Source organism: Protopterus annectens, chromosome 12.part0 (genome assembly GCF_019279795.1).
Source record: "Protopterus annectens isolate FY-2018-M chromosome 12.part0, PAN1.0, whole genome shotgun sequence".
In the NCBI taxonomy this organism is placed as follows: Eukaryota; Metazoa; Chordata; order Ceratodontiformes; family Protopteridae; genus Protopterus; species Protopterus annectens.
The window spans coordinates 248,666,960-248,689,420 of record NC_056746.1 but is presented as its reverse complement, the minus strand read 5'-3'; the positions used below and the strand labels follow the sequence as shown (position 1 = coordinate 248,689,420).

At 42.6% G+C, this 22,461-nt stretch overlaps 1 protein-coding gene across 1 annotated transcript in view; it reads left to right on the top strand.

The window, feature by feature from the left end:
- The window catches only part of LOC122816485 (mitochondrial Rho GTPase 2-like), a gene marked incomplete in the record, with an annotated part of 1,688,264 nt that overhangs the window by 1,482,211 nt on the left and 183,592 nt on the right, over positions 1-22,461 (top strand).

Sequence of the window (22,461 nt, the reverse complement as noted above, 5' to 3'; positions counted from 1 at the left end):
ACCACACTTTTCGGCCACCTACCGACCAGACCAGAACACCAAAGGTGGAGGTGTGTCCATATTCATTAAGGATATCCACACCTCCAGGCTAGTTGCTCAGCATAATGAATCCGAGGTTATAAGGGGGAATAGTATAGCTATATAATGTAAGATATTTTCCATAGTTGAGGTACATAGGCTTCTTGAATGGACCTGTTTATTAGGATTGAGACTGGGTAGGATAGGGAGTCAGCTGCGATTTTTAGGAATTTTGCAGGTATTCTGTCTGCTGCAAGAGTAGTAGGTTTTAGGGTGTGGAGGATGAGTTTGATTTTAGATGTAGGGACAGGCAAGAGACTGGAAGATTAGTAGTGCTTGCAGGGAGGGGATTCCTGCAGTTGTGGCTGATAATTTGTTAGAGTTATGTATTTGGATGGACAGAGTTTGGATTGAGTTTATGAAGTAGTTAAACTGGAAAACTATATCATTATTGTTTGCATTGGAGGTGGAAGGGGTGGGGGTAGCGATAGTGCCAGGTTTCAGTAGGGAGTTGATACTGTGCCAGACCTTTTGGGGATTATTTGGGTGTTTGTTTTGGAGATCAAAGAAGTAATTGTATTTGTCTAGTTTAGTATGTTTTTTAGCTAGGTTCCTGAGTTGGTTATAGTTTTGTTTAGTTTGATAGGTGTTTTCTTGTTTCCATTTCTTCCAGGCCTTGTCTCTGGTTTTTAATAGGGCTCGTGTGTCCCTGCTTAACCAGGGAGCATAGTTAGTTTTAGTTTTGATCTTTCTCTCTGGAGCAATGGAATTTAGAACTGAGATGAATGTCTTATTAAAGTATTCTACTGCCTGATCAAGGTGAAGGGTTTTTAGAGGCTGCCAGTTACATTGCTTTAGAATGCTATTTAGGTTGTCTGTGGTACAGTTGCGATCATCTCTGATTTGTCTATAAGCACCATGTTCAGTCATAATCTCACATCAGGCTTTGTGCCCACTGAATGGCGCACAGCAGCAGTTATCCCACTTCACAAAGGGGGAGCCACCACTGATCCCGGGAACTATCACCCTATTAGCCTGACACGCCTGGTCTGTAAGGCCATGGAACATATCATCATGGAATTCATAAACAAAGGCATTGGTAACCTCCAACCTCTGGACCCCACCCAGTTCGGGTTTGTGAAAGGCAGATCATGCCTCCTGAACCTGATCGACTTCTTTGAGGCAGTCACCAAAGCTGTAGACAAGGATAAAGTGATTTACACAGCCTATCTTGACCTCGCCGAGGCTTTGGACACCATCCTCCATTCTGGAATTATAGCTAAACTCACTGAACTAGGTTTAAATCCCTACGTCACAAGATGGGTTGCCAACTGGCTCACTGACAGAACCCACACTGTAAAAGTTGCAGACTCCAAATCTGACTTCAAACCAATGATAAGTGGAGTACTACAGAGTTCAGTCCTGGGGCCTCTCCTGTTTGGTATCTACTTCTCTGAAGTACAGGCGGCCCCTGGCTAACGAAGTTCGGAGATGACTGCAAACTAGGAGCCATAGTTGTCCCCAAATGATGTGGACATCCTACAGAAAGGCCTCACTGAGACAAATGCCTGGTGTCAGAGCCATGGCCTCAAGCTCAATGCCAAAAAGTGTATTGTCATCCCCTTTGGTAAAAACTCTGTACTCATGAACTACCACATAGGCGGCAGTCTACTTAATGCCGAATGTGTGATAAGAGACCTGGGGACCCAGGTGGACAGTAGTCTTTCCTTTGATAATCACATTGCCACAGTAGTCAGGAAATCCTTTTTATTTATTTATTTATTTCCAGTTTGATAACTGGGGAGGTCCACTGGGCCCAGAGGGCCCGTTTTCAGTTGAGGCCCAGGGAGAAAAGCTCCGCAATGCATACAGTTAAAACAAACATAGAGTTTTACATTTAGACCTGGGAAGAAAAGCCCCGCATTACAAATATGTCAACAAGCATGCAATTATAGATACAATTATAAATGTTATTAGCAAACAAATGAAAAATTCTTATATAAGGAGTTGTATCGTGTTAAAAAGTCAACAAAGAAAGAGAGAAAAATGGGGAGCAAGTTAACAGAGAGAGGGGGTATTGAAGAGCTTGGTGCTTATGTAAATGTCATCCCCTCCACCTACGGCAACACCTAACTAATAAACACACATTCTAGTATGTACAATATTTACAAGGTAATCAATTGTTGGATTCAGAGCAAGGAAGCTGTGGTGGAAAAAGAAATAAATATATAAAATAATGAGTATGAGCAAGAGGGAGTACATGCGTAGGTGAAATTAGGAGGAGTTAGGTGGGAAGAATGCAGTTACATTTCCAATTTTGTGAGAGATGGGAGTGGAGCTGAGATTTGAAGAGTTCAAAGTTTGAAGTGGTTCTAAGCAGGGATGGGAGGGAGTTCCATTTTTTGGCAAGAGAATAGGAAGGGAGAAATTGTCCAGGGGGGCATTTTGGTTTATGTACAGAAAGTAGATTTTGTTGAGCAGATCTAAGGGGTCTGTGTGGGGTGTAGAATGGTAAAATATTAGAAAGAGCAGGGCATGCAGGGGGTTTTAAGATTAATTTGTGGGCTGTAGTAAGTTGAAGGAAGAGGAGGTGGTTAGGAAACTCTAGCCAGGTGAGCTTGTGAAGAGAGGTGCAGTGATGAGAGGAGTGTTTAGATTTGGTTGCAAATTTAGCAATTTTGTTGTAGCACATTTCTAGCTTTGAGGAGGTGGTAATAGATAGATTGGTTAGAAGTGGAGCACCGTGCAGTAGTGATGGAAGAAGATAGGTAGAAGCTAGAGTCTGCCTTGTAGATGGAGAGAGAAAGTGAGTGTTTCTATATAATATGCCTAGCTTCTGGTGGGTTTTTTTGATATTAAGTTGGACATGAGTATTGCATTTCAGGTGTTCATCAATTGTGACCCCTAGAAGTTTAGCAAAGGGGACAACTTCTATAGTGGAGTTGGCATGGCTGAGGATATTGAAGGACTGCTTATCAAGTGTAATAGTTTTAGAGGGAGAGAAAAGAAGGATTTTGGATTTATTGGCATTGAGTGAGAGATGGTTTTGAAGCATCCAGTGCTCAGTGGTTGAGAAGGCTAATTGGGTTTTAGCCTGGAGTTCAGAAAGATTAGGAGCAGAACAGATTAAAGTAGAGTCATCTGCATATTGCACAATTTGTGTGTTGGGAATGGCGGTGTGAAGATCATTGATAAATATATTAAAGAGCATTGGTCCTAGAATGGACCCTTGGGGAACCCCGTAGGGGTAGGAAGGAAGGTGGAGGTGCCATTTTGCCATTTTACGGCCTGGGATCTGTTAGAGAGAACTTTGGAACCAGGTAAGGCAGTTTTGAGATAGACTGAGGTAGGAGAGATGATTTAGAAGGTGGGTATGGGAGATGGTATCAAATGCCTTAGATAGGTGTAGGGCAATGGTGGAAACAATTTCTCCCGAGTCACGAGCAAGGTTTATTTTGTTTAGAAAGGAGAAGAGAGCGGTTATTTTGCAATGGCCAGGACGGATGCCATGTAGGGTGGGGGTAAGGAGTTGGTTATTGATGAGGAAGGGCATGAGTTGGATATGAATGCATTTTTCAAGGATTTTTGAGATTGGTGAAAGAATGGCTATAGGTCGGAAGTTAGAAATACTATTGTTTTTGCCTCCTTTGTGGAGTGGCAGGATAAAGGCTGCACGCCACAATTTGGGGACGTAAGATTCCTGCATGGATCTGTTAATGAGAATGCTGATAGGGATGGCAATACCGTCGGCTGCAAGCTTTAAGAAGAGTGAGGGAATATTGTCAGGGGCGCTGGAGCATGGCTTTAGTTTAGAGAGAAGCTTTTTGATGTAGGAGGTCGGGACAGTTTTTAGATAGAAAGTGGGGGGAGGATTGGGGGAGGAGGGTTGAGTAGAGGAAGGGGGGGTTGGATTGCGTGTAGGGGAGGAGATGTGGTTGGGGAAGGTCTTAGTGAGTTCGGCTATAGAGTTTGTGAAAAAGGAGTTGAAGAGGGAAGCAATTTCTGTATCAGATTTTTTTATTGTCAGGACAGGGATTACTTTTGGTACCTGGATGCAAAAGAGAGTTTATGGAGTTCCAGAATTGTTTGGGATTTTTAGAGTGGGTAGACTGAAGTTTGATATAATATGATTTTTTGTCTTTTATAACATGTTTTTTTGCTAGGTTGCGGAGTTGTTTATATTTTTGGAGGGTAACAGGGTGTTTATTTTTTTCGTAAAGTTTCCAGGTTTTGTCTCTTTGTCGCATAAGAGTTTTGGTGTCTTTAGTTAGCCAAGGCGTGGAGTTGGATTTTATTTGTTTAGTTCTGGGTGGGGCTTGAGTGTTTAGGATGCTCAGGAAAGTGGAATTGAAGAAATCTATGGCTTCATCTAGTGGGAGAGTTTTTAGGTTGTCCCAGTTTGTTAGTTTAAGGGTTTTGGAGATACTTTTACGTGGCACACCTCATCACAAAAGGGCTCTCATCTAGGAAAAATGAGGTCATTGTTCCCCTCTACTCGACACTCATTAGACCCGTTGTAGAGTACAACACCCCTTTTGGATTGTACCTCACAAGACATCTGCAGCAGCTAGAAAGGCCACAGAAGTACCTCACAAAGAGGATTACTGGCCTCAAACAGATGCCCTACACTGACGGTCTCAAAATACTCCAACATTATTCCGTAGCATATCGCCTACTCCAAGGTGATCTCTGCCTAACATGTAAAGCTATGTCAAACCCAGAGCTGTTGGACATGCTACCTCTAAAGAAATCCCAATCCCTCTGAGCTACACACTCTAGGGCCCTAAACCTTGTCACCACAATAAACAGGACATGCTGGAGGGATAGATTCCTGTCCCAGAGATTTCCCATACTCTGGAACAAGCTACCCGTCTATGTCAAGCAGAGTTCCTCATTAGCACTCTTCAAGAAAAATCTTGATAAGTGGATGGGAAACAGGAAATACACCCCGGGTATCACTTTGGTGGCTCTGCTCGACAGGGGCACAGGAAAATAACTTTCTTGAGTGGCGTAAGCCAGGGAACCCTGTTGGCTAGGCTTACCTAGGCCCTTGGGCCAATAGCCTAGTACCTACCTATGAACATCATTTCATAAAACATCATACCCACCTCCAGACAATTAAACCAAGCCAAATCTATCCACAGGATGTACCTAGACAATGCATGAATTTGCTACTCTGTGATGAATGCATGAATAGATCACATTATTTATTTATTTATTTTACATTTGTTGACGGGGTTTTGTCTGACTGAGCTAAGTAGCCCTTTTTCAGTGGAGGCCCGGGGAGAAAAGCTCCACAGGTTAAACAGATTATCATTTGCAAAAACAATCAATAGCAAAATTACATAATTTATACAAAAAAAACATATAAATGAAAAACAGAATTACATAAGAATAATTATAGTTTTGTCAACAGAGGTAAAAACTTGGATTATTCAGAAAAGTATTTAAGTAATGTGCTTATCATGAAGATTTAGAGTGGTTGATGAGAGACTAGATCTAGGAAGCTGGAGATAGTTTTGACGATAAATAGGTGGGGGGTAGATAGTGGAATGATGTTAGGGTTGAGAAGATGTTTATGGGGGATGAGTACAGTGGCAAGTCCATTGGCTTTGCAGGTTTTCTTTGGTGGCTGCCTTGAATTGTTTAAGTTGCTTAAGGGTCCTGATTTCAAATGGGAGCTTGTTCCGGGCCTTAGTGGGATTGTAGCTATAGAGGTTGCATCCAAATTTGGTCTTTGGTGTAGATTAGTAGCAGGTCTAGGTTAGAGCTCCGGAGAGATCTAGCAGGTGAATAGTGGGAGTTGAGAGACAAAAGTGTCAGACAGTAGGAAGGCTGGTAAAAGATAGAGTGGATGATCTGGAGCTGAGAGAAGCAGCTGGTGAGGTAGCCAGTTTGTGTGTTTGAGAGAGAGAGACAGTGATGGGACTTATAAGTTTAATGGGCAGGAATATGGCTATCTTGTTGTAGGTGGATTCTAGTTTGGCTAGGAGTGCAGAGTTGAGGCTAGTAAGAATTTGAGAGCTGTACAGTAGACCGGGTAGGAGGTAAGCATAAGAGAGAGTTACCTTAGCTTCACTTGTGAGAAACTTTTTGTTACAGTAAAGGAGCCCTAGTGTCTGATGATTTTTCTTGATATATAGTTATTAATGTGCAAGTCAAACTTAAGTTGGTCATCAATGATGACACCTAAGAGTTTTGAGCTAGATTCCACATCAATGGGGGTGTTAAGACAGTATTGAGAAGGTGGATTTAATGTGGTTAAGTTTTTAGGAAGAAAAAGTAATAGTTTAGTTTTTGGGGGGTTAAGGATAAGCTGGTTTTCAGTGAGACAGTTTTCTACTGAGTTTAAGGAAGTCTGTGTAGCAGAAATGAGTTCAGAGGGAGAGTCAGCAATAGTGACACCCGAGGCGCGAGATTGCTCAAAAAAGCAAACAGTAAGTATACAGCAAATAGCAATGGGTGATCATGTATCAGTCAGTTAATACTACACAATAAAAATGGTCACGTTAAAAATTACAGGGGGTGGGTATGTTAGAGGCAGTAGGGCACAACAGGTAAAGGCAAGGGAGATATTTATTTTGGACAGGATTTAGAAAGGATAGGCTCTGGAACGGATAAATTAAGAGGAATGAGAGACCGAGAAGTGGCAGCTGGCATTCGTGGTAATGTGCTCACCTAGGCAGGTTATACTTAGAAATACAGGCAGTTTAAATTAGCTGTAATTCAGTTAGGAGATAAGATAGTAGTACAGCGTACTTAATTTCTGGTCATTAGTTAGTGGAAATCCTTTTGGAGTTTAAGTTGGGACTTGAAACGTGGCAAGGTCCATCTTAGCAGTGCCGTATTCAGTAATGCTGTCTGTTAGATAAGGTTTGGGCAGCGAGCTAGGAAAAACAAACAACAATAGAGAGTAAAGGAATTGAAAAAAACAAGGAATTAATACCTTATAGGATGTTAATAAGGCTATAACTTAATTAAAAGGGCAAACTAACACAGAACATAACAAAGGAATGGGATTGGAGAGCTGGTGCTACAGACTAGTTCCCTAATGTTACGTTAACAGTGTAGGGCATGGACCGTATTCCGCACTTAGTAATTCATCAAGCAGAGTCCATTTTACATAATCTACATATAGACCCGGAATAAGTTATTACAGTAGGTATAGCTTTTAAATCAGCTGTGGTAGTAGTTTGTAGTGGTCATATAAAAATGTCATAGTCTTGCAGTGCACTCACTGTGCACACACTGTCTACAAAAATACCATGCATATACCTTTTATCAGAGTCTTCTAGACACACTCTAAAACATCTCAGCCTTCGGTGCAGACAGCACATACTCCTCCTCCACTTCCACATACTGCAAGTCCATACAGGTTATACAAGGGTCACCAGGAAAGCAGGCCTAGGCATGTAAGGCCCACTAACTCTGCTTCCATACAGGGGATGTGATTTAGTCATATGTCATAGGTTTATAAAGAGTTGCAAGTCAACTGAGCTGCAAGGAAATTTTCACTTTGCCAGTACTCACCTTTAGGGCTTTCCTCTATTTTCAAGGAGGGCCAGGATAGTCATACAAGGAGGGGGGAGGGGGCGGGGTGAATTTATGAATATTTTTTTAAAGGCAGACAGTGTGTCACACTTGTTTAACATCAATCCCCTCCCTTTCTACTTTGCTCTTTCCCCCTCTCTAAGCAACCTATCTCTAGCCCATTTCAAATGTTGCTACTGTGCAGTAAACAATGCACATTTTAAGTGTACTACAACTGATGACACCATAAGATGCTTCTCTGTCAATCAATTTCACTCGTTATTTCATGACCTGCAATGCTGCTCACATCCTAATTTTTATCTCTGGACTTCTGAAGTATACATGTACAAGCTTTGTATTAAGTGTAATATTATATGTATGTAATTTTTAGGATTTTTATATAATTTTGTATTATCTTTACAATGTTACTGAATGTGGAGCTTTTCTCCCCGGGTCTCCGCTGAAAATGGGCTCCTTGACCCAGTCGGACACTACCCGGTTAACAAATGTAGAATAAAATAAGTAAATAAATAAACCTAGAGGGTTGGTTTGTTCCAGAGAAGTGGGTAAGTGCTGTGTTATAAATCTATCCTTCTATCATGTTTTATTTGTTGGAGTGAATTAAGAGCTATGGCCCTAGTATTAGTTGGACTGTTTGATTTATGGATGTATCAGAGTTTTTGGACTACTGGGCCCATTATAGCCAGCAAGCCTCCATGCTCCACTTTAGTAATACATGCTAATCCTGCCCCTAACTCTGACTGGCATCTTAAATTAAAACAAAAAAAACTGTTACCATAATGCTACCACTACAGAAGATAGCTGGGACACACACACACAATCACACACACATAAATCTGTCCCCTAACCTAACCCAACTCTAAACACAAATAATCACACACACACACTAAATCTGTCCCCTAACCTAACCCAACTCTAAACACTCACAATCACACACACACACACACTAAATCTGTCCCCTAACCTAACCCAACTCTAAACACTCACACACACACACACTAAATCTGTCCCCTAACCCAACTCTAAACACACACAATCACACACACGTAGTCCATCCCCTTATTGACCCTTGCTCTAACCCTAACCCACACATTCGCACTCAAGGACTTCTGCATACTGGTCCAAGCCTTTGCTACCTCCATTGTTCCTTTTTTAATCAGAGCTCATCTAGTGAAAATCCCAACACAACCAACAAATCAAATTACCTGCTAGACAACATCAAGTTGACCATTCTCATTGACAGGAATCTGCCAGATCTGGAGGCACTTATCCACCTGGAATGAGTCTATATTTGTGTAGTTAAATGATACATGGTTTGTAAAGAATGAGGATACTCTCCTCTTTGCATGGATTCTGTGCTTCCTTCAAGCTGTCTGGAAATGGTGGTAATGTCTCCATTTTCAGCAGGGATTTCATCCCTTCTAAAATGATACTCAGTGACCTTCCAAGTGAGCTTGTTCGACTCCATTTAACACCAGGTAAGAAGAATCTTCGACTTAGAACAGCTATGAAAGAATAATTTCAGTGGAAAGTCAGGGGAACCATAAATATCAGCTTGTTGCAAATAGCCTGACATGACCATGACAATGTCTTAGCATTCTGAGAAAAAATCCCTATTAGAGATGGATAGCTAAACCTGTGTGACGTTATCTACTCTTCCATAGACTGCAGTACTTCTTCTAATGTTGGGCATTGCACAGAGTTTCTTAGATTGGGTCTCTGATAATTCCCTGGATTCAGTTGTCTACAACTCCACAAGGAGCAGAAATATGCTGGGCTTAGTTCCTACAAATTCAGCTCTGACCTGCTCCTTGCCCTTGGATGGTCTCTCATTTAAGTCTCATTCTCAGCTGGTTTTGTTTACCCTCAGAACATCATCTCCCATGGTTACCAATACCACCCTCTTCAAAGGCTTCAGAAGTGTTGCACTTTTACAGTTGTACAACAGAATTGTATGCTAACCCCAAAATGGAACCAGGGTATGCAACCACCTGTGCTAAGGATCATTTTGCTAATTTACATAAAACAGATGTTATCAAATTTGCCATTGTATTTGGTAATGGTGAGCTACCCCCATCAGGACCAAGTACAGTGTCATCTTCAATAACCCCAGTTGTCAGAAGATGTAAGTAGACAACAGAAGGAAGAAACTGCTTTGATTACCTTGTAAGGCCAGAATCTCTTGTCACAATGAAAATATGAATTGTGTCTCCCAAGAAATTTATTGAGACAGTGAAGCCTTCCATAAAATATATGCTTGTTTATGAGGTTAAGGATAATTATAAGTCCTTCTTCAGCTAATTTACATCACTGCTCAGAATTTATCTGTAATTACAACACCTATTCAGTTCCTAATGACATCACCATCATATTGGCTAACAAATTTGCTGCAAATGTCTCCCCTGAAAATATCACAACCCCCCAACATACTGGAGTCCCTCTCTCCTCCTATCTCTAAGAACCTTATCTTTTAAGTGCTCTCAAAGACCAAAAAATACTTCTGATCTCCTTAAGTTATTCAATTTAACACCGCTGACTCAAGAAATATGGCCCCACAAGTCTCATTTACAAAGGCTTGGGAAGCATCATCAATGATCTCATAAACTGCAACATTAAGACTTTAGACCAGCTTGACCACCAACAATTCAGATTTATTATGGTAGATTATGCCTCCTCAGTCTTGTGAACTCTTTGAAAAGGTCACACAGGCCATGGACAATGGCTACACTGTTCATGCTGCCTACCTGGACCTAGCAAAAGCATTTGATACTACAGCACAAGATGGGATTGTAAAGAAGCAAAAAGCCTTAAACATGGATGCCTATGTGGTAAGATGGATTACAAACTGGCTCAAGGAAAGAATGGATAGTGTCAGGGTCAGTGATGCCTGTTCAGTTAAGGAAAAGGTGACCAGTGGTATTCACCAGGGGTCTATATTTGGCCCATGCCTTTTTGGCATTTATTTCTCTTATCTCAGCACAGACAGCAAACATCTATGGCCGTCTAAATTTGCCAGTGATTGCAAGTTGGGTTTAGATGTCAAATCAGTGGATGATACAAATGGCCTTCGTGTGGAATTGTCATGTTAATACATGGTGCACTGAAAAGTGTCTCAAACTAAATGCTAAAAAATGCAGTATCATTTGCCTAGGAAAGCAGCAATTTGCTACGACCCACTGCAATAATGACTTTCACTCTCTAATGAGTCATTAGAGACCTGGGTGCCTGGAAAGATGGCTCCTTCTCCTTTGATCACCAATTAGCTACTGTAGTTAGGTAGCCCTATGTATCATAATTAACCACCAAAGGGCATCTCTTCCAAAATCAGTGAAGTTATTGCTGTCCTGTACTCTGCCATGGTTAGACCAACTATAGAATATAATGCACCCTTTGCCAAGCAAAAGCAGTTCGCATGAGTGCTGGTCGGCAGCTACCTGAGTTTTCATTTTCGAATGGAATTATCCTGAAGTCTTCTAAAGCTAAGTACCCCATTGGGGATCCTTTTTTCTTGCTCTAACCAATGTCAGAAAAAGTTAATTGTCTCGCCTGTGGAAAGCAAATACCACACCGAGATTTCCAGTCTTACTGCGTCACCTGTTTAGGCCCAGACCATGACGTACCTTGCTGTCAGTTTTGTGCTTTATTCAATGCCCGAACTATTCGTCGTTGGGCCCTTATTGTTACTAAATACTTTCCCTCTCGATCTCTGTATTCCTAAATGGCTTCGGTAAGCCATCCAACTACCGATCTTCCGAAAAAACGTAAGGATAAAGACAGAGACAGACTGCATAGGTCCAAAACTGCCGACGATGCTTCCATTAAGCTAGTCACCAGTTCGACAGTACTCAGGCTCTTTTGCAGCCACTAATGCCCACTTTAATGGATTCGCAGGCCGCTACCGAGACCCGTTCGGAGTCCGGTATGCCGAGAGACTCTTTTTTGACTACGGAACCTGCGGATGTCTCTACCTTGGAAGGGTCTGGAGCTGCTGTGCAGGCACCGGCTTCTGAGGAAGTTCTTCGCACTACCGGTATTAGACACAAACCGACGACTTCTTTCTCGTCTTCAGTTCTGTCTAAAACTACCAAGTTTCTAAGACCAAGAGTACGAGCTACACCTAAAAAAACAATGACACAAACTCAAGCATCTGCTTCCTTGCCACAACATCAAATGCTTAAAATGGCAGAAGACCTGATTATGCTGATTAGGGGAAGCCAGCCTTCCCCTGCTTAGAGAAAAAGAGATCTGTCCCCAGCAGCTGTAACCGACCAAGAGTCTGACGAGACTGAGATTTCTGAATATGAAGACATGCCTCTATCTGCTTATGAGGATTCAGATGCAGAGGAATCCATTCCCTCTACTTCCCCTCCAGAGGATTTTTCTTTTGGCGAAACCCTACATACTTTAAGAGAGCATTTCCACTGGGAATGTCAAGACTATCCTCAGTCCAAAAAGAGACTCAGAGAATTTTTAGATTTGCCACAATATAGACCTTTAGCAATACCTCCATTTCTGGATGTTGTGGATGATGTCTTTATGGAATCCAGTCTAACTCCTGATACTTTACCCCCTGCTCCAAGGAAACCAACAGGTGCTACAGAGTCCCTGACTCACAAATTTCTTTTCAAAAGTCCTACTGCTGACCCAGAGGTCATTTCCCAGGGGCCTAAAGGTATAAAAGCAACTACAGCTAAGAATCCCACCCCTTCAGACAGGGATTCCTGAACTTTAGACAGATGGGGTAAAAAAAAAGTATACACCTCTGCAACTCTCGCCATTAGGGCATTGAATTGCCAGTTTCACGTGCTGAAATACCAGCAACATGTTATGGAACTTATTAGCAAAATTATCTACCTTTTCAGACTGTGCAGAAAATAAAGAATTATAAGAGCTTATGCATTCTGCAAGCCAAGTCAGCAAGCATACTTTGCAGTGTGGCTTTGATGCCCTAGATGCATCTTGCAGGATAGCAGTCACTGGTTCTTTACTGAGAGGGCATGCTTGGCTTAAGGAGCAGACCTTGCCAGACCATGTCAAATCAAAATTACTAGATGCTCCTTTGAACAAGGACAATCTGTTTGGCACCAAAGCAGAAGTGGTTCTAAAAAAGATGGAAGAAAAAGCTAAATCTATGCAGACAAAGATTTTTTTGCAAGTGCAGCCTCCTAGAGTCAGTAGGCATTGTCCCTCGAAACATTGGTCTTTTTCAGCCCCCACAAGGACATGTCAAACTAGACCCAGGGAAAACAGACCCCCCCCCCCCGAGATTACAGTCTGAAGATGCAGAGATCTAAGCAATGGAGTGCCTCCACTTCAAAAACAGGGGAGTGCTAAGCCACCTTCTTACGGAAAGAATTCACAATGACTTCTCAACTTCACTCCTCACCTGTGCCCAACATATAGTGCCCCTAGGAGGAAAGCTTGCCCATCATGCAAAAACTGGATTTCCATCACCAAAGGCCGATGGGTCCTCAATATTGTATGCCAGGGGTACAAATTTTACTTCCACTCACTGCCAACCCCAAAAGGGTTCCCAGACCTTCCTCCAAACCAGTGGGCAGAGGCACAAAACCACGTTCAATCCCTGCTCTCCATAAGGGCAATTCAACCTGTTCCTACAGAACAGATAGGTTAAGGGTTCTATTCGAGACTTTTCCTGGTGCCCAGAAAAGAGGGCACTTGGCACCCAATCCTAAATCTTTCAGTTCTAAACACCTTCTTGATGGTACCAAAATTTAAAATGCTCACCCTTCAGCAACTTCTTCCTATGCTGTCCAAAGATGCCTAGTTAGCCACCCTAGACCTAAAAGAAGCCTATCTGCACATCCTGTCAGGGATTCATGCAGGAAATACCTACGTTTCAGGGCAGGCACTTCCTTTTGGTGTATCCACTGCTCCCAGAGTATTCACAAAATGCCAGGCTCCAGCCATTGCCTATTGCAGACAGAGAAAAATTAAAATTTACCCACACTTGGACGATTTCCTGATTCAGGCATACAGTCAGGAAAACCTGTTGCAGCACCTGAAATTTGTTAAGAACCTTCTAACCTCCCTGAGGTACACTGTGAACAAAAAGAAATCAAATCTAGTCCCCAGTCAAAAGATTGTATTCCTGGGAGCAAGCTTGGATACAGCATCCCAGATGGCATTCCTTACTCCAGAAAAACAAACCTATCTGACAGCTACTTCACTCAGTTGGCCACCAGAACCTAGATATCCGCAAGGAAAATCCTGCAGGCCCTAGGGTTCATGGCGTCTTGCATTCTACTAATTCCGTATCCCAGACTGCATATGAGGAAACTTCAGTGGTACTTAAACATTCTCAGGACCTGGAAACCGTCATTCCTATCGTACCTTGTCTAAGGACAGAGTATCTTTGGTGGGCAGCATCATCCAACCACAAGAAGGGACTTCCCTTTGCTCAACCCCACACCGTCCATACCCTAACCACAGACATATCAGACTATGCCTGGGGGGCACACCTGGACAATAAGTGCATTCAGGGCCACTGGAGCCCAAGTCAAATTCATCTGCACATCAACCAAAAGGAGATGCTAGCTGTTCAGCAAGCTCTGACAGCTTTCAGATCCCTACTCTCACCAGGACACCTGCTAATAAAAACAGACAACACCACAGTTAATGTGGTACATCAACAAGCAGACGGGAACCCACTTTTATACACTCTGCAGGCTAGCCGTGGCCCTGTAGAACATGGCCTTGGACATGCATATTCATCTGCAAGTTCAATTCCTGACAGGCAAACAAAACTCTCTGGCAGATGACTACAGCAGAAATCTCCTAGACCCACACGAGTGGCATTTAGAACCCAGCACCTTCAGCCTTCCAATCCAGAAATGGGGGACTCCAGAGGTGGACCTCTTTGCCTCCCCCTGCAATCACCAGCTCAGCAAATTCTGCACCAGGACACCTCACAGGCAGTTTAAATTAGCTGTAATTCAGTTAGGAGATAAGATAGTAGTACAAGCGTACTTAATTTCTGGTCATTAGTTAGTGGAAATCCTTTTGGAGTTTAAGTTGGGACTTGAAGCGTGGCAAGGTCCATCTTAGCAGTGCGTATTCAGTAATGCTGTCTGTTAGATAAGGTTTGGGCAGCGAGCTAGGAAAAACAAACAACAATAGAGAGTAAAGGAATTGAAAAAAACAAGGAATTAATACCTTATAGGATGTTAATAAGGCTATAACTTAATTAAAAGGGCAAACTAACACAGAACATAACAAAGGAATGGGATTGGAGAGCTGGTGCTACAGACTAGTTCCTAATGTTACGTTAACAGTGTAGGGCATGGACCGTATTCCACTTAGTAATTCATCAAGCAGAGTCCATTTTACATAATCTACATATAGACCCGGAATAAGTTATTACAGTAGGTATAGCTTTTAAATCAGCTGTGGTAGTAGTTTGTAGTGGTCATATAAAAATGTCATAGTCTTGCAGTGCACTCACTGTGCACACACTGTCTACAAAAATACCATGCATATACCTTTTATCAGAGTCTTCTAGACACACTCTAAAACATCTCAGCCTTCGGTGCAGACAGCACATACTCCTCCTCCACTTCCACATACTGCAAGTCCATACAGGTTATACAAGGGTCACCAGGAAAGCAGGCCTAGGCATGTAAGGCCCACTAACTCTGCTTCCATACAGGGGATGTGATTTAGTCATATGTCATAGGTTTATAAAGAGTTGCAAGTCAACTGAGCTGCAAGGAAATTTTCACTTTGCCAGTACTCACCTTTAGGGCTTTCCTCTATTTTCAAAGAGAGCCAGGATAGTCATACAAGGAGGGGGGAGGGGGCGGGGTGAATTTATGAATATTTTTTTAAAGGCAGACAGTGTGTCACACTTGTTTAACATCAATCCCCTCCCTTTCTACTTTGCTCTTTCCCCCTCTCTAAGCAACCTATCTCTAGCCCATTTCAAATGTTGCTACTGTGCAGTAAACAATGCACATTTTAAGTGTACTACAACTGATGACACCATAAGATGCTTCTCTGTCAATCAATTTCACTCGTTATTTCATGACCTGCAATGCTGCTCACATCCTAATTTTTATCTCTGGACTTCTGAAGTATACATGTACAAGCTTTGTATTAAGTGTAATATTATATGTATGTAATTTTTAGGATTTTTATATAATTTTGTATTATCTTTACAATGTTACTGAATGTGGAGCTTTTCTCCCCGGGTCTCCGCTGAAAATGGGCTCCTTGACCCAGTCGGACACTACCCGGTTAACAAATGTAGAATAAAATAAGTAAATAAATAAACCTAGAGGGTTGGTTTGTTCCAGAGAAGTGGGTAAGTGCTGTGTTATAAATCTATCCTTCTATCATGTTTTATTTGTTGGAGTGAATTAAGAGCTATGGCCCTAGTATTAGTTGGACTGTTTGATTTATGGATGTATCAGAGTTTTTGGACTACTGGGCCCATTATAGCCAGCAAGCCTCCATGCTCCACTTTAGTAATACATGCTAATCCTGCCCCTAACTCTGACTGGCATCTTAAATTAAAACAAAAAAAACTGTTACCATAATGCTACCACTACAGAAGATAGCTGGGACACACACACATAAATCTGTCCCCTAACCTAACCCAACTCTAAACACAAATAATCACACACACACACTAAATCTGTCCCCTAACCTAACCCAACTCTAAACACTCACAATCACACACACTAAATCTGTCCCCTAACCTAACCCAACTCTAAACACTCACAATCACACACACACACACACACTAAATCTGTCCCCTAACCCAACTCTAAACACACACAATCACACACACGTAGTCCATCCCCTTATTGACCCTTGCTCTAACCCTAACCCACACATTCGCACTCAAGGACTTCTGCATACTGGTCCAAGCCTTTGCTACCTCCATTGTTCCTTTTTTAATCAGAGCTCATCTAGTGAAAATCCCAACACAACCAACAAATCAAATTACCTGCTAGACAACATCAAGTTGACCATTCTCATTGACAGGAATCTGCCAGATCTGGAGGCACTTATCCACCTGGAATGAGTCTATATTTGTGTAGTTAAATGATACATGGTTTGTAAAGAATGAGGATACTCTCCTCTTTGCATGGATTCTGTGCTTCCTTCAAGCTGTCTGGAAATGGTGGTAATGTCTCCATTTTCAGCAGGGATTTCATCCCTTCTAAAATGATACTCAGTGACCTTCCAAGTGAGCTTGTTCGACTCCATTTAACACCAGGTAAGAAGAATCTTCGACTTAGAACAGCTATGAAAGAATAATTTCAGTGGAAAGTCAGGGGAACCATAAATATCATCTTGTTGCAAATAGCCTGACATGACCATGACAATGTCTTAGCATTCTGAGAAAAAATCCCTATTAGAGATGGATAGCTAAACCTGTGTGACGTTATCTACTCTTCCATAGACTGCAGTACTTCTTCTAATGTTGGGCATTGCACAGAGTTTCTTAGATTGGGTCTCTGATAATTCCCTGGATTCAGTTGTCTACAACTCCACAAGGAGCAGAAATATGCTGGGCTTAGTTCCTACAAATTCAGCTCTGACCTGCTCCTTGCCCTTGGATGGTCTCTCATTTAAGTCTCATTCTCAGCTGGTTTTGTTTACCCTCAGAACATCATCTCCCATGGTTACCAATACCACCCTCTTCAAAGGCTTCAGAAGTGTTGCACTTTTACAGTTGTACAACAGAATTGTATGCTAACCCCAAAATGGAACCAGGGTATGCAACCACCTGTGCTAAGGATCATTTTGCTAATTTACATAAAACAGATGTTATCAAATTTGCCATTGTATTTGGTAATGGTGAGCTACCCCCATCAGGACCAAGTACAGTGTCATCTTCAATAACCCCCCCCCCCCAGTTGTCAGAAGATGTAAGTAGACAACAGAAGGAAGAAACTGCTTTGATTACCTTGTAAGGCCAGAATCTCTTGTCACAATGAAAATATGAATTGTGTCTCCCAAGAAATTTATTGAGACAGTGAAGCCTTCCATAAAATATATGCTTGTTTATGAGGTTAAGGATAATTATAAGTCCTTCTTCAGCTAATTTACATCACTGCTCAGAATTTATCTGTAATTACAACACCTATTCAGTTCCTAATGACATCACCATCATATTGGCTAACAAATTTGCTGCAAATGTCTCCCCTGAAAATATCACAACCCCCCAACATACTGGAGTCCCTCTCTCCTCCTATCTCTAAGAACCTTATCTTTTAAGTGCTCTCAAAGACCAAAAAATACTTCTGATCTCCTTAAGTTATTCAATTTAACACCGCTGACTCAAGAAATATGGCCCCACAAGTCTCTTTTACAAAGGCTTGGGAAGCATCATCAATGATCTCATAAACTGCAACATTAAGACTTTAGACCAGCTTGACCACCAACAATTCAGATTTATTATGGTAGATTATGCCTCCTCAGTCTTGTGAAGTCTTTGAAAAGGTCACACAGGCCATGGACAATGGCTACACTATTCATGCTACCTACCTGGACTTAGCAAAAGCATCTGATACCATAGCATAAGATGGAATTTTAAATAATCAAATAGCCTTAAACATAGATGTCTATGTAGTAAATGGATTAAAAACTGGCTCAAGGAAAGAATGGATGTTGTCAGGGTCAGTGATGCCTTCTCAGTTAAAGAAAAAGTGACCAGTGGTACTCCCCAGGGATCCTTATTTGGCCCATGCCTTTTTTCCATTTATTTCACAGATCTCAGCATAGAAATCAAGGATCTGTGGCCATCAAAATTTGCCAATGATTGCAAGTTGGGTTTAGATGTCAAATCAATGGATGATACAAATGGCCTTCGTGTGGAATTGTCATGTTAATACATGGTGCACTGAAAAGTGTCTCAAACTAAATGCTAAAAAATGCAGTATCATTTGCCTAGGAAAGCAGCAATTTGCTACGACCCACTGCAATAATGACTTTCACTCTCTAATGAGTCATTAGAGACCTGGGTGCCTGGAAAGATGGCTCCGTCTCCTTTGATCACCAATTAGCTACTGTAGTTAGGTAGCCCTATGTATCATAATTAACCACCAAAGGGCATCTCTTCCAAAATCAGTGAAGTTATTGCTGTCCTGTACTCTGCCATGGTTAGACCAACTATAGAATATAATGCACCCTTTGCCAAGCAAAAGCAGTTCGCATGAGTGCTGGTCGGCCGCTACCTGAGTTTTCATTTTCGAATGGAATTATCCTGAAGTCTTCTAAAGCTAAGTACCCCATTGGGGATCCTTTTTTCTTGCTCTAACCAATGTCAGAAAAAGTTAATTGTCTCGCCTGTGGAAAGCAAATACCACACCGAGATTTCCAGTCTTACTGCGTCACCTGTTTAGGCCCAGACCATGACGTACCTTGCTGTCAGTTTTGTGCTTTATTCAATGCCCGAACTATTCGTCGTTGGGCCCTTATTGTTACTAAATACTTTCCCTCTCGATCTCTGTATTCCAAAATGGCTTCGGTAAGCCATCCAACTACCGATCTTCCGAAAAAACGTAAGGATAAAGACAGAGACAGACTGCATAGGTCCAAAACTGCCTACGATGCTTCCATTAAGCTAGTCACCAGTTCGACAGTACTCAGGCTCTTTTGCAGCCACTAATGCCCACTTTAATGGATTCGCAGGCCGCTACCGAGACCCGTTCGGAGTCCGGTATGCCGAGAGACTCTTCTTTGACTACGGAACCTGCGGATGTCTCTACCTTGGAAGGGTCTGGAGCTGCTGTGCAGGCACCGGCTTCTGAGGAAGTTCTTCGCACTACTGGTATTAGACACAAACCGACGACTTCTTTCTCGTCTTCAGTTCTGTCTAAAACTACCAAGTTTCTAAGACCAAGAGTACGAGCTACACCTAAAAAAACAATGACACAAACTCAAGCATCTGCTTCCTTGCCACAACATCAAATGCTTAAAATGGCAGAAGACCTGATTATGCTGATTAGGGGAAGCCAGCCTTCCCCTGCTTAGAGAAAAAGAGATCTGTCCCCAGCAGCTGTAACCGACCAAGAGTCTGACGAGACTGAGATTTCTGAATATGAAGACATGCCTCTATCTGCTTATGAGGATTCAGATGCAGAGGAATCCATTCCCTCTACTTCCCCTCCAGAGGATTTTTCTTTTGGCGAAACCCTACATACTTTAAGAGAGCATTTCCACTGGGAATGTCAAGACTATCCTCAGTCCAAAAGAGACTCAGAGAATTTTTAGATTTGCCACAATATAGACCTTTAGCAATACCTCCATTTCTGGATGTTGTGGATGATGTCTTTATGGAATCCAGTCTAACTCCTGATACTTTACCCCCTGCTCCAAGGAAACCAACAGGTGCTACAGAGTCCCTGACTCACAAATTTCTTTTCAAAAGTCCTACTGCTGACCCAGAGGTCATTTCCCAGGGGCCTAAAGGTATAAAAGCAACTACAGCTAAGAATCCCACCCCTTCAGACAGGGATTCCTGAACTTTAGACAGATGGGGTAAAAAAAAAGTATACACCTCTGCAACTCTCGCCATTAGGGCATTGAATTGCCAGTTTCACGTGCTGAAATACCAGCAACATGTTATGGAACTTATTAAGCAAAAATTATCTACCTTTTCAGACTGTGCAGAAAATAAAGAATTATAAGAGCTTATGCATTCTGCAAGCCAAGTCAGCAAGCATACTTTGCAGTGTGGCTTTGATGCCCTAGATGCATCTTGCAGGATAGCAGTCACTGGTTCTTTACTGAGAGGGCATGCTTGGCTTAAGGAGCAGACCTTGCCAGACCATGTCAAATCAAAATTACTAGATGCTCCTTTGAACAAGGACAATCTGTTTGGCACCAAAGCAGAAGAGGTTCTAAAAAAGATGGAAGAAAAAGCTAAATCTATGCAGACAAAGATTTTTTTGCAAGTGCAGCCTCCTAGAGTCAGTAGGCATTGTCCCTCGAAACATTGGTCTTTTTCAGCCCCCACAAGGACATGTCAAACTAGACCCAGGGAAAACAGACCCCCCCCCCCCGAGATTACAGTCTTAAGATGCAGAGATCTAAGCAATGGAGTGCCTCCACTTCAAAAACAGGGGAGTGCTAAGCCACCTTCTTACGGAAAGAATTCACAATGACTTCTCAACTTCACTCCTCACCTGTGCCCAACATATAGTGCCCCTAGGAGGAAAGCTTGCCCATCATGCAAAAACTGGATTTCCATCACCAAAGGCCGATGGGTCCTCAATATTGTATGCCAGGGGTACAAATTTTACTTCCACTCACTGCCAACCCCAAAAGGGTTCCCAGAACTTCCTCCAAACCAGTGGGCAGAGGCACAAAACCACGTTCAATCCCTGCTCTCCATAAGGGCAATTCAGCCTGTTCCTACAGAACAGATAGGTTAAGGGTTCTATTCGAGACTTTTCCTGGTGCCCAGAAAAGAGGGCACTTGGCACCCAATCCTAAATCTTTCAGTTCTAAACACCTTCTTGATGGTACCAAAATTTAAAATGCTCACCCTTCAGCAACTTCTTCCTATGCTGTCCAAAGATGCCTAGTTAGCCACCCTAGACCTAAAAGAAGCCTATCTGCACATCCTGTCAGGGATTCATGCAGGAAATACCTACGTTTCAGGGCAGGCACTTCCCTTTGGTGTATCCACTGCTCCCAGAGTATTCACAAAATGCCAGGCTCCAGCCATTGCCTATTGCAGACAGAGAAAAATTAAAATTTACCCACACTTGGACGATTTCCTGATTCAGGCATACAGTCAGGAAAACCTGTTGCAGCACCTGAAATTTGTTAAGAACCTTCTAACCTCCCTGAGGTACACTGTGAACAAAAAGAAATCAAATCTAGTCCCCAGTCAAAAGATTGTATTCCTGGGAGCAAGCTTGGATACAGCATCCCAGATGGCATTCCTTACTCCAGAAAAACAAACCTATCTGACAGCTACTTCACTCAGTTGGCCACCAGAACCTAGATATCCGCAAGGAAAATCCTGCAGGCCCTAGGGTTCATGGCGTCTTGCATTCTACTAATTCCGTATCCCAGACTGCATATCAGGAAACTTCAGTGGTACTTAAAAAGTGTTTGGTGCCAACATTCTCAGGACCTGGAAACCGTCATTCCTATCGTACCTTGTCTAAGGACAGAGTATCTTTGGTGGGCAGCATCATCCAACCACAAGAAGGGACTTCCCTTTGCTCAACCCCACACCGTCCATACCCTAACCACAGACATATCAGACTATGCCTGGGGGGCACACCTGGACAATAAGTGCATTCAGGGCCACTGGAGCCCAAGTCAAATTCATCTGCACATCAACCAAAAGGAGATGCTAGCTGTTCAGCAAGCTCTGACAGCTTTCAGATCCCTACTCTCACCAGGACACCTGCTAATAAAAACAGACAACACCACAGTTAATGTGGTACATCAACAAGCAGACGGGAACCCACTTTTATACACTCTGCAGGCTAGCCGTGGCCCTGTAGAACACGGCCTTGGACATGCATATTCATCTGCAAGTTCAATTCCTGACAGGCAAACAAAACTCTCTGGCAGATGACTACAGCAGAAATCTCCTAGACCCACACGAGTGGCAATTAGAACCCAGCACCTTCAGCCTTCCAATCCAGAAATGGGGGACCCCAGAGGTGGACCTCTTTGCCTCCCCCTGCAATCACCAGCTCAGCAAATTCTGCACCAGGACACCTCACAGCAGGGCCTGGAAAGTGGCTGCCCTATCCTTCCAGTGGGAAAACCTCTCAATCTATGCACCCCCCCCCTCTGCCTCTTCTCTCAAGAATATTACTCAAGATAAGACAGGACAGACCAAGGGAAATCCTGATTGCCCCGGACTGCCCACGCCAGCACTGGTACCCACTA